The 12,347-nt window shown below is 35.3% G+C and overlaps 1 long non-coding RNA gene across 2 annotated transcripts in view; it reads right to left on the reverse strand.

The window, feature by feature from the left end:
- Positions 1 to 12,347, reverse strand: part of LOC111723218 — a 204,092-nt gene that overhangs the window by 94,129 nt on the left and 97,616 nt on the right. The window contains exons 1-2 of one of the 2 annotated variants that reach the window (XR_002771805.1): positions 7,300 to 7,870; positions 5,567 to 5,626 (exon numbers count right to left, since the gene is read on the reverse strand). This is a non-coding gene — a long non-coding RNA (uncharacterized LOC111723218). Of the gene's footprint in view, positions 1 to 5,566; positions 5,627 to 7,299; positions 7,871 to 12,347 lie in introns of those variants that run through there. The other variant, XR_002771804.1, reaches the window with a different exon arrangement.

A 12,347-nucleotide genomic window follows, 5' to 3' on the forward strand; every position in this document is an offset into this window, starting at 1 on the left:
CTCATAATTACTTTGGCCAATATTAGTTTATAATATTATGAGCTAAATTGGATATTTCTGATGAGGCCCAATCTATTGCTTTGCACTTGGTTTCACTTTTCTTCCCTCCTTCTCTTTCTCCCTTTCTTCCTTCTGACACTAACACCTTCCTACCTCAACCCACCAAGCATCTAAGATCAATCAGCCACAGTGAACACAAAAATATATCCAACTTTATGGACATGCAGACCATTATCCTCAGTGGAGTCTCTAAAGAACAGAAAACAAACACCATGTACACTCACTGTTACACTGGAACTAACTGATGAGCACACACGTGCACAGAGGGAAGTAAAACCCAGCAGAAATCCAGCAGGGGGAGGGGTACAGAAGGAGATGGACGAAAATCCACCTAGTGGATACAGTGAACACTATCTGGGTGACAGGCACCCTGACTCAAGCTTATAAAAACAATTCATGTAATCAAAAATATTTGTACCCCTGTAATACTTTGAAATTAAAAAAAAGAAACAAAATTCAGATGCACACATTGCACAAAGTCTTTTATACATAGAAGCTTAATTATGTTGTATAAAATAATAAAGTTACCCCATTAGATCTTAAAAAAAGATATATCCAACCTAGAGCCCCAAAATATCTAAAGAAATATTGGTGAAGTATGATTCACTGATATTTATTCATTTATGAAATGTTAATACTTCTTCTTTACCAGAGGTGAAAAACTCAGTTTACAGTGAAACTTGACCAATTGAAATTTGCAAGGACTTATTCAGTCTGGATAGTTGATGGTTGTTCTGCCATACTTAAATGTCAGCCCTATATATGAATAATATTTCTTCCAGGTTTCTTGAACATAATGTAACTATTTCTAGATTTTGACATCGGCAGTGGTCCTAGATAGGGGTTTCTTTAAAAAAAATCCTAGCAATCCGTACATGCATAATTTGCCATTTATTCATAAATATATAGTAAATTAAATAGCTTCCATGGACGGTACAGTAACATTATTATGAATCAAAGGCAAAAGTGTAATTCTCCCATGTAGTATTTTTACCCTTATAGAGAAGTTTAAAAAATTTTCTTCACTGATGCTATGTCCTTTGCCTTTCAGAATTATTGTTATGACTTCTGTATGTCTGAGATAATGCATCCTAGCCACATCTTCATCATTTTTCCTCTATTCTTCTAAGTATCTATTCATTCTATGTAGTATATAAAAGAGGCCACAATTCTACCAATTTGTTATAGTATTTTTGTGAATTACCCTTAAACTGCACATTGTCAGTGATTGACCTTTGTGACACACTTAACTCTGCTATATTGCAGTGAAATAAACATGTGTTGACAGTAGTATTCTATCGGGCCCATAAGTGTGTACATGATTTGGCTTCTACATCTATACTTTTACACAAGCACAGTGGAAAGGGACCTTAAGGGCAAACTATTTATAGGTTTATTTACATTTATAGACTATATTGTTTATGTAATTGTTTACCATTCTGTTGTCTGTTTTTCCTACCTTTTTGATGAAATGCCACCATTAGATACAATTTTGTCTTTAATACTCGTCACTTTCCTTTTCATCTCTTTCTTTTTTTCTTTTTTTTTTTTAGATCTATGTCTCGACTTTTGCATACTTATCAAAAAATCAGTGTTTAGCTTCGTAAGGATCATTTGTTCTACTAGGAATATAGACGTTCCTTTTTTACTACATTGTTAGATAAAAAGACATTTTGGATACCTTGAGTGTTCTAGGTAGCTCATCACCACATAACCAAAATCTCAGCGTTCTTAATATATATTAGTACCTAAAAATATTTCCTCATATGCATTGTGTTTTATCTTTGGTGTGTTAAAGTGCTAACGTCAACAACAATTATTTAATTCTGTGACTGAAAGGCCTATGTAAAATAGTGTCACCACATCAGTTATACCACCAACAATTGCTAATGTGGACTGTAAGCTACTATGATTCAAAGAGATCCATTTTCTTTGTAACATAAAGAATGTTTTAAGATGCCTTTTCTTTAAACAAAAATGTGTCCCCATCCTTAAATTATACTCATTTATTACTAATCTATTGACATCTCTGGCTTAGCTATATATGCTTCAACAAATATAGCTGTACAAAAATAAAAGGTAGAGGATAAGGAAAATAGATAGAATATTGAAATCTGATTTTAAAATCCTATTATTAAATGAGGCTTAAAATATAATCTTCAGTTGAAATTTATGCTAAAAGGACCCCAATTCATTTGCAAATGAAGGTATTTAAAATTGACCAGAAATATACATTATCTAGGTTTAGGATTATATACTGTAGTGAGCTAAGTAAAGCTGTATGTTCTCTATTCTTTTTATTCCAGAGAAAAGTAATTCCAAACTTTAAACTGTGTATCTAAGTTGTTTGACACATATTTTACTGATGAAGAGTTCTCTGGGAATGAAATTTAAGCAACTTTAGGACGCATAAACAAAGCTCAGGTATTTGACCATTGTTGTAATTCATTCAAATATTCAATAGAAATTTGTCACAGAGTGGAATCTTATTCTCCACACATTCATCCAATAAATACTTGGTGCCTATTATGTATAAGGCATTGCAGGGGATACAATGAAAAATAAAACATGGACTTTGCCCTCAAGGGGCTTACAGTCTAGTATGGAAAAAATAAACAAGCACATAAACAGCCATAACATAAGGTAGAAAGTGATGTGTCATAAGAAAAATTCAGATAACATGCTGTGGGAGTTCTTAAGACTAGCAGAATTTTATTATAGAATCTAAGTAGCCAATATAAATAGGGAAACAAACAATTACACTGAAAATCAAGTGCAAAGTTTTGTGACTACAGAGATGAAACAAGCTTTAATATTACTGCACTTTGTCACTATCCACTAGTTCTTTAAAAATGCTTGAACAGAGTAACAACTCATTAGAAACACCATTTTGTCACTGTTCATAAGTAGATGCAAATGGAATAATCTTATAGTTAGGACTTAAATGGAATAAAGGCTCAAATCTGTGATCCAAAATACTCATGACACATTACCTTCTTGCACAGAACTGGCTCGGTCAGATTAAAGTGATGAAGAATTCCTCGATGGCTCAAGTGTGCTCCAAGGAAAGCTAGAAGGTTGTACAGTTAACTCCCAGGGTGTAACTCTAAACCATACAACCTACTACCTCAACCCGGATGCACACAGCTTCCAATGTTGCTTCAAACTCCTTATCATCTCTTCAGTCAGCTCTTCCAAATATGGCGGCCATACACCTATGGGCTTGGCAAGGATGTACATGTAATAGTCTAGCATTTTACCAAGAAACTTAAAATGTGTGTCATAGAACTATTCTAACCTTTTGGGATTCTAGCATGGGTCACACAAAATGTCTTCTGACATCTCTCCTGCCATGTTATTCACTAGCAATTAATAATATTAAAAGCCAATAGCATTCAGCCTCATTTTTCAGGAGAAATAGGCTCCATAATAACATGTAAATGCAGTTAATGCCCTTAATTTTCTTATTGAAGTTGATAAGGTAGACTAAGCACTACAGAGTGCACTTAAATTTCTCACAAGAATCGATTCGGATGTTGGTCCAAACCCTGACAAAAATAAATGCAACTTTCTTAAGCAATTTACTGCACTTGGAATCGAACTTGAATAGCTGTGCTACAAAGGCTTCCAAGTGGTCAATGATTTAAGTCTGACAATTAAAATACTATGGAAAACAAAGGAAAGTATAATTACTTCAGGAAGTGTATAGAATCCCCTGGAGTTCTGCAAGAATTTAATGCAATGTTATCGAGCAGTATCTGCGTAACCTTTTGTCAGATTACCACACTGACACAGACCCATAGAAGCGAGCTTGTGCGGTCCACTTCACCACAAGATCGGATCTACGGGTTTATGCCAATGGGCAACATCTCGCCTGGGCTCCCTACTGATGTAGAATCGGTTGTAAATATCTGATGCAGTTAGGAGGCAAAAATGATCATTTTGATTCTGCAATATAAGTGTTTTAAATCCTGAACTCTAAGGAGGTATATTTCCCCCATTAAAGGGCTTTGTATATATTCTAAATGAATTACAAATTTATATGCATGCGAATTTAAAAAGTATTTTATGGAATGTTTTTCACAGATTGCTTTTGTCATAATAGTGACTATTTTGGAATTAAACTATTTTAATTAATGATGAATTTAAAAAAAAAACAAAAGAATCCATACATGCATTATGAATTATGCAATTGTGAGGCATGAATGTAGTATTACAAGCCTGTAATTAAAACCAAATTAACTATTCAGTTAATTGTGTATGAGTTAATCTGTGCTTATTTTAATTTTTATAAAACCTAGTGGTTTCAAGGAACTGGTAACATTATAATTTTCTCATAAGAAAAGACATCTTGCTCAGTAAGTAGAAAACACAAGAAGTCATTATGAGCCTTACATACATACATATTTGTCTGTAATTATAATGATACCAAAGTTTACAATATATAGATGAATTAATATCAGAAAACTAAAATCAATGACATAATAGTGATGGCATCATTACCAGTATTCTTCACTAAAATTTATACTCCAGATGTATTATATGAAAGAGGGTATCATTTACCTTAAATCAAATAAATGTGTTATTCATAATAGATATACTTAAAATACATGCCTACATACAACTCTCATCATCCAGTCAACAGGTTGGAAAAAAATAAATTGTTTCTAAAAAAAATTTTAAACCATCAGACAACAAGCAAACACACAAATGAGTGAACAGAAAGCCAGCCACATGCCCCTTTTTAAAAAGATTTTAAACTCAACAAAATTATAAGTTGCACAATCATTAATTATTTCACGCATATCTATAATCATTTAGCATTTCTTAATTATATCTTCCCTGTGGAAAATAATACTACATACTAATTACTTAGTATTTTGCATGTTTTGAAATCAGTAAAATGTCTTTTATAGGCTTTATACAGATAATTTGTGGTACATAATTTTTTCACCATGATTTATTTTGAAATTGCCTCAATACTTGCTAAAAAAAATCGCAAATAATGAACAATGATGCATTCAATTTTAGTAAAATGTTCGAAGGTATATTTATAAATTTAAATGTGAAATAAAATGCCCGGTTTGTTTAAGGCTTTATCAGCACTGTAACAATGTATGTTTTAGTTTCATTGTCTTATTCAGTCATGCAAAAAAGATAAAAAAGCATAACTTTATTTCCTTCCCCCAGATTTTACTTCCTTTTACATGGCACAACAAATGAAAAAAATAGTTCCACTTTTTCCTCAATAGCTTTCTATTTCTACTGTCTTGCACCTAAGGCATATGGATACACAGGTATATACTGAGAGGGACACAAACTGTACATTGAGCACAAACGTGGGCAAAATTGTTCACAGAAACAGGTTACTATTGTAAATTCTCAAATGAACACCACCAGTGAAAATTCCAACAGCTAGATTCATACATATGAAATGGATTACAGCTAAACACAAAAGAATTTTGGTTTAACATATTCAATAGTAAGTGTTCTTGTAAATTTTTACCTGAGATGATTTTCTGCTATGATCACTTTCTTCACTTCTCATATCCTTTTAAGTTTTTCCCTAAAATAACCACAAAAGGAGAAATATCAGACCACTGCTGCCCAGGAGGAGCGTCTGAGTGGATGGTGGGAATGAGAGTGGATGATCGAGAAGAAAACACAGTATCAGAACGAGCAAAACCTTTCAAAGTACTTTTTAAAAAAGACTTGGGAGACGCATAGGGCCCCACCCAAGGCTACTCATATGACATAGAAAGTGGTTTCATAGTTTGCATTTCTGAGTTCATTTTGGTCAGGGTTGTTTTCCCAGGCACAGTTTTGAAAGTGAAAGAACGATAGCTGTTCAAGAAGCGACCAGGTTTTACACAATGAAGTGGTGAAAGCTGAAAAGAGATTTGGATTTGGCATGGAGCTTAATAAGATAATTAAGAGTGTGGAGATTAATGGCATCTAAAAATAACATTTAAAATAATGTTTTTTGACTAAAGGATCTTGAAACCTGGAAACAGGTTTATCAATATTAATTAAGCCTGTGAAAGTGGGCGCTCCATTAGCGGAGGCAGCATGGAGGAAAGGAGCCACTTTGTAAATAATCAGGGAACAATAACTAAAAAAACTGATAAAATGTTTCATGTGAATGTTATCAGGATATAGGATTTGTGTAATTTCCCACAATTCTTCATAGAATGGCAAAAAATGAAGGCAGAATTCATCGGTTCTATAAAATTTCTCGTTGTATAATCTATACATTTTAATATAATAAAATATGATTTTAAAAGTATAACAGATTACCTAAAGTTTATTTTATATTGAAAATATTATAGCATCAATTCTTAATATGTAAATTATAATCGTCACTGATGAATGCCGTATTTGGCAAAAGCAGTTCTCTTTTTAAACAATTTTTACATCTAGTTAAAACCATTTTTTATCATAATGAAAAGAAGTGAAATGTTTATGCTAATCCTTGCACATTAAACGAAGCAAAACTGGGTTTTGTTATAAAATGCTTAAATTGCTTAGCAATTTGCTTCTACAAACAGACAAAATAATTACAATGCATTGCATTTATCTGCTGAGCCAATACACTGCTTTGAACTTAAAACAAGTTTGTATGTACTTTTTCCACTAAAATACTTAATGGATATTTCCAGTGCTCTTTGCAACAGCTCTAGGACAAATACTTCTTTTACAACGTATTTTAAAAGAGAATATTATTATGGAACAAGCTTCTTTTTCACTTAACAACTAAGAACATGATCTTTTCATTCCTATTTCTGTTCTCCTGAAATCCTTGTCATAATTTAAATATAGCTTCCCCCAACTATTTTATTTATACATAGTTTTAAAGATACACTAATATGACCCTTTTCTAGTTTATTCCTCCACATTTCAAATTATCAATCACATGAAAGATTTACTTTCCTCAACAACTAGGTATAAACACTTTTCTTAGATAGCAAACATTAATAAATTTAAAAGGAACAGATAGCATACTATTGTCTTCCCGAAACTTCTGTGTGAAACAAAAATCAAAACATGTACTGTCTTTTTCACAGAGCATTTTCTGTTTTTACTTAAATTTCTATTCTAATCAGGATTAGAGCAAGAGAGGAAAAGGAAAAAGTTAAGAGTAGAGTGGGTTATGAGTTAAATCAGAGCAAACTGAAAGTTCAAGGATTCTCTTTTACATAACAGTAGGCTTTAAAGAAACAACAACAAAAAAAGTTATACCTGATATGAAAGGTGCGATTTCACCAAGTGCAATATATTGCTAATTATGCCATATTGTTTGAAATAATAAAAATAAAGAAGGCTCATTTGCTTATGTTGCCTTAAAAAGCTGCTTTACAATGCCCGATGTCTCTGCAGTTACACAAGCCAATGTTTGCTTTTTTTTGGTTTGTTTGGTTTGGATTTTTGTTTGTTTGTTTTTGTTTTTGTTTTTGAGCAGGAGCGTCTCAATTTTTTTTTTTTTTTTCAGCACGCTTGCATGTAGTAGGACAAACTCAGATTTTTTTCTTCAGGGCTCCTGTTATTTCTTAGCAGAGAAGGACCAGGGTGCTTGTCTTCATTTTCTTCCTTCTCGGTATTCCAGTCACAAAGCACTGCGCAGAAGCTGCACCAATCCTTGCCGTCACTGGCAGCAGAATGGTAGAAGGTGGGAGCGACCAGGAATCCTTCCAGGCTGTACTGACTTTAGAAATGAGGATTGCACACGTTTGTCTCCTGAACCAGAGGGGTGAAAAGGCAGGGTGCCAGTTTGCTACACTGCTGCAATGCAATGATCTCATGCTCACTGCTGCTGTTGCCTTGTTTGCCCAGTTCAAATGCCTGTTCATTATAAACCAAAAAAAAAAAAAAAAAAAAAAAAAGACCGACCCAACTACTTGGATTCTTCAGCAAGCAGCAAGGGTGTTAACATTAAAAAAAAATAATAATCAGCAGTCAGAGAAAGCAAAAAACAAAAAGCACATACAATTTTAGGATTCACTTGTTATGCCTCAATATTCTGTTATTATTTTCCTTTTTTTTTTTTTCTATTTAGAGATAAGCAGCAGAATTTATCAGGCGTGAAAGGGACAGCCTCCTGGTGGCCTGCCAAAAAACCCAGAATAAAGGCGAAGTTGTGCTTCAAAGCTCAGTCGCTTGCTGAGTCTGGCTAAAGTCAAGTATTAAGATCCACCATTTTCTGAGCCATGCTAGAAAAGAAGAAAAAGTCAGGACCGTTGCTGCTTTCCAAGTCTCCGTTGGCACCATCACAAAATCTCAGTCGTAAGGTCACATGATTCTCTGCCAAATGTAGAGTGCATTCCCATCAACCATTCTGCTGATACTGCGAAGGCAGCTATTGTCTCGTTTAGACCCAAAGTTCAGCCCACTCTTCATTGAATTAGCTGAAAAACGCATCACCTTTGGGGGCTGGGAGTCATGGAAACGTCTACCTGGCAAGCTGCCCACTTTTTCTGCCCATCAACCAGAGATGGAATTGTGCTGCCTAACGCAATGATGACTTGGAATGTGAAGAGTCGTCCAAAGTGAATCTGATTCTTGCAACGCCTGTTTCGTTTGCACAGAAAACTCTGGCTTCTTGTAGTTAAGAGGGGAAAAAAAAAAAAAAATCTTTCCTACCAAATGTAGCAAATAAAGGTCTGAACATGCCTACTCTGCAACTTTATTTCTTAACACACCCAAATGGTTCTCAAATGAAAAGATTGAATGCCCGGCAAGTTTTCTGAGTTAAAGGCACCCCTTGGTGTGTCTCCTTTTCCTTACAAGTGAGTGCGAAAAGCCCAGAACATTTGTTTCAGTCTCTCACTTTAAGATTTAAAAATCACTGAGTTTGCTTCTTGGTTTTTATTACTTTCTGATTTTATCTGGCACTGATTTCATACTACATGGCCACAATACCCTCCAGCAACAGTGGGGCTGCGGTATTGCTGCAATCTCCAACAAAGTGGTCCCCCGAGAAACCCGGTTGTCTCTTCCACCACACAGAACCCTTCCCTGGGTCCTGTGTAATCTCCTTGACTACCTAGCACAGCTGTTGTGCAAGTTTGCTGGGATTGACACATGTGAAAAGTGCCCTTTCTGTTCCTTCACTGGCTACAATTTGCCTGTGCGGCATGAAAAATGCCTTTGAAAGATGCAAGGACTCTATCAACAGCTCTTAAGTTAAAAAATGAAAGGGTTCCCCCTCCCAAGTGAATTTCCATCCTAGGGGCAACAGAAGTTCTCACGTATATATGTACAAACATTTCCATACTTTCTAACAAAAGTAAAGTGAATTAAATCTTTCACAGTTTCCTTAAGCAGAATCGAAAGCCAAACAGGAAAGCAAGCATGATTAGGACTGAAATCAAACGTACTAAAATGAACCATGTCCTTCTACTCCATTAGAAAAAAAAAGGTGCAATAATTGGATCACCTTTATCTAAAGTATCATTATGTTTGCAAAATGTTTAAAATTCTATTCAGTGCATTAATGAAGTGATGGATTGAAATGACCCATCCCTCATCTATACACACACATTGCACAATACATACAAAGATTTTTAAAAGATATTCAAAGTGTGACTTGCCTAATAAAAAGAAAATCATTCCCCCTCCCCAACAAAAAAGGTTCAAATATCTAGGAAAGATCTTCTAAAAATGGTCAATGATTATTTTGGTGCCATCTCCTTCAGATAACTTACTTTCTTTACGACCAAGAGGAGGGAATTTCTACATAAGCATGCACACAACCCCCCCCCTCACACACACACACTTGTAATTCAAAATGCACATAATTCTAAACCATAAGATAACAACTACATATGTTGAAATTAAAACTGCTTTTCCTCAATTGCAAAATTCTGGACAAATTCTATCAGTACCTTAAGTAAGTGCTTAAAGAGTTTTTAGTGGGGGATTAAGGACAGACCTGTCCTACGCTTCAGCACAGCAAGAAGAGAGTAGATAACCCACCTACAGAAATTAAAATTTAAATTTCTAGTTTCCATTCAGCCCATTCAGCAGATATTTATTAAGTGCTAGTACATGGTAGGTGTTATGATAGGCACAGGATTTGCAGAGAACCAAATGGATGTGACTCCCATGTCATTCAATAAATACCTTAAAGTGAGAAAAGGTCACTACTAAACAGAAATATTTATGGACCTACAGGAGATAAACTTGTCAGGAAAAAAACTGGTAGAAATGGAACATGGAAGTGAAATGGACATTAAAAAGTAAATTATAGATGGAGATATTTTCTCTGTCTAAAGTTTTTTCATTTTAAATACTAAATTCCGTAATTAATTTTTTATAATTACATTTGAGTCCCTTAAAGAGGCTAATGTGAAATTGTATGCTGCCTACCCCCAATTAAAAAAAAAAAGATTTTAAAAAAATAAACAAGGAAGCAGGAAACATTTGTTTCTAGAAAGATGGAGTAGACATAGGTTTTTTCTAATTCTCCTATAAGGTACAGTTTAAATCCCTGGACACTACATATAAATCAAATGTAAGGAGACCTGACGGGTGGAGAGAAGGTGACAGACTAGCTAGGGACTGACGTGGACTTTCTTTTTACTTTATACATTCAAATTTGGGGCTAAAGAAGCCTGCAACTCAGAAGTGCCAACTGGTGTAGTCACAAAAGTCCCAGGAAAAGCCTGTTTTCTGTAGCCAAAATTTTGAAGAAGGAGCAGCCTAGAAATAAAGAACTGCCAGGACAATAGCATTTTAAAGAACTGTGGTACCATTGCCACCTGCTCCTGCAAAGACTGAGTGAGGACCCTCGACTGCCCCTTGATAGGCTGGAATGAGGTGCCCCAACACCCTTTCCTTTCACCTTCCAGAGTAATGTAAGACAAGTCTGAGGAGGGAGCTAAGAGCGATGAGGCTGTGAGTGGTAACAAGGTTCCTCTCTGACCCCACACGTGGTGACCGTCAGTGGAGACTACGTAGGGAGCCTGAACTTCCACTGCAAACCCAATAAAGATGAAGCACTTGTCGTCCTCCTTGCTGAGGTGGTATCAGAGGAGACCCAGTGGAGATCCAGGACATTAGAAACGGTCCAGCAGAGTAAAACTACTCTGATGTCCCTCAACTTCCAAGGCACTGGTGAAGGCAACAAAAGAAATGACAAATCGCTCCTTCCTTCCTAGCCAGGGAGGTATCCGTGGAGGGTTAGTTGAGACACAGAAGCAGGAGTTACTGCCACTTATGTCTGGCAGTAATGGGTGGCACACCTCGCTTCCCCTGCTGTGGGGTAGGAAAAGCCAGCCAAAACAGAAGATTTAAGTAAGAAGCCGATTCTCACACATAATACCTAAAATGCCCACGTTTCAGTGGAAAATAGTTTGTCATACAAAGCAGAAGCAAGATCTCAAACTGCATTTTAAAAAGATGATTAATGAATGTGAACGTCAAAATGACAGAGATATTAGAATTATCTCACAAAAATTCTAAAGTGCTGATCATGAAAATGCTTCAATGAGCAATTATGAATACGGTTGAAACAAAGAAATTAAAAGTCTTAGCAAAGACATAGAAAATGCGAGGATTAACCAGATGGAAATGCCAGAACTGAAAAATTTAATAACTGAAATTGAAAAAAAGCACTCACTGGATATATACTAAACAACAGACTAGAGAGGGCAGAGGAAAGAATCAGTGAACTGGAAGATAGAGCAATAGAAATTACCCAATCTGAACAACAGAGAGAAAAATACACTTTAACAACAACGAAAAGTAAATAAATAAATAAATAAAGGAAAATAGAGACTTAGGCAACCTTGAACCTATAAGAAAAGATAAAACATCTATATTTGTGTCCCAGAAAGAGAGGAAAGGTCACGGCTTAAGATGTGCTCAAATAAATATTGGGTGGACAACTCTCAAATTTAGTGAAAGATATAAAGAAGCTGAGCAAGTCATAAACAGGATAAGCCCAAAGAAATTCACAATGAGGCCAGGCGCAGTGGCTCTTGACTAAGGTGACCAGATGTCCTGCTTTTGGCAGAACGGTCCCAATTTTTAATGATTTGTCCCGCAACCTACAGCATTTTTAAAAAGTTCCAATTTTTGGAAAGAATGCATGAGAAGCTAGGGAACAGCAGGAGAACAGGAATATAAGGATTTTAGCTGCCATGTGCATATTTTGCCAGGATATGAGTTTTATATTATTTTTGTTAATTTATAATGTTAAACTTTAATAATAACAAATAGTTGTTGAGAACTGATTATCGAGAACTGCTTATCAAAGTTTGCATTGTTGTCAGGCCCCCCCCACCCTC

This window comes from Otolemur garnettii, unplaced genomic scaffold (genome assembly GCF_000181295.1).
Source record: "Otolemur garnettii isolate 467f Iridium unplaced genomic scaffold, OtoGar3 scaffold00009, whole genome shotgun sequence".
NCBI lineage: Eukaryota > Metazoa > Chordata > Mammalia > Primates > Galagidae > Otolemur > Otolemur garnettii.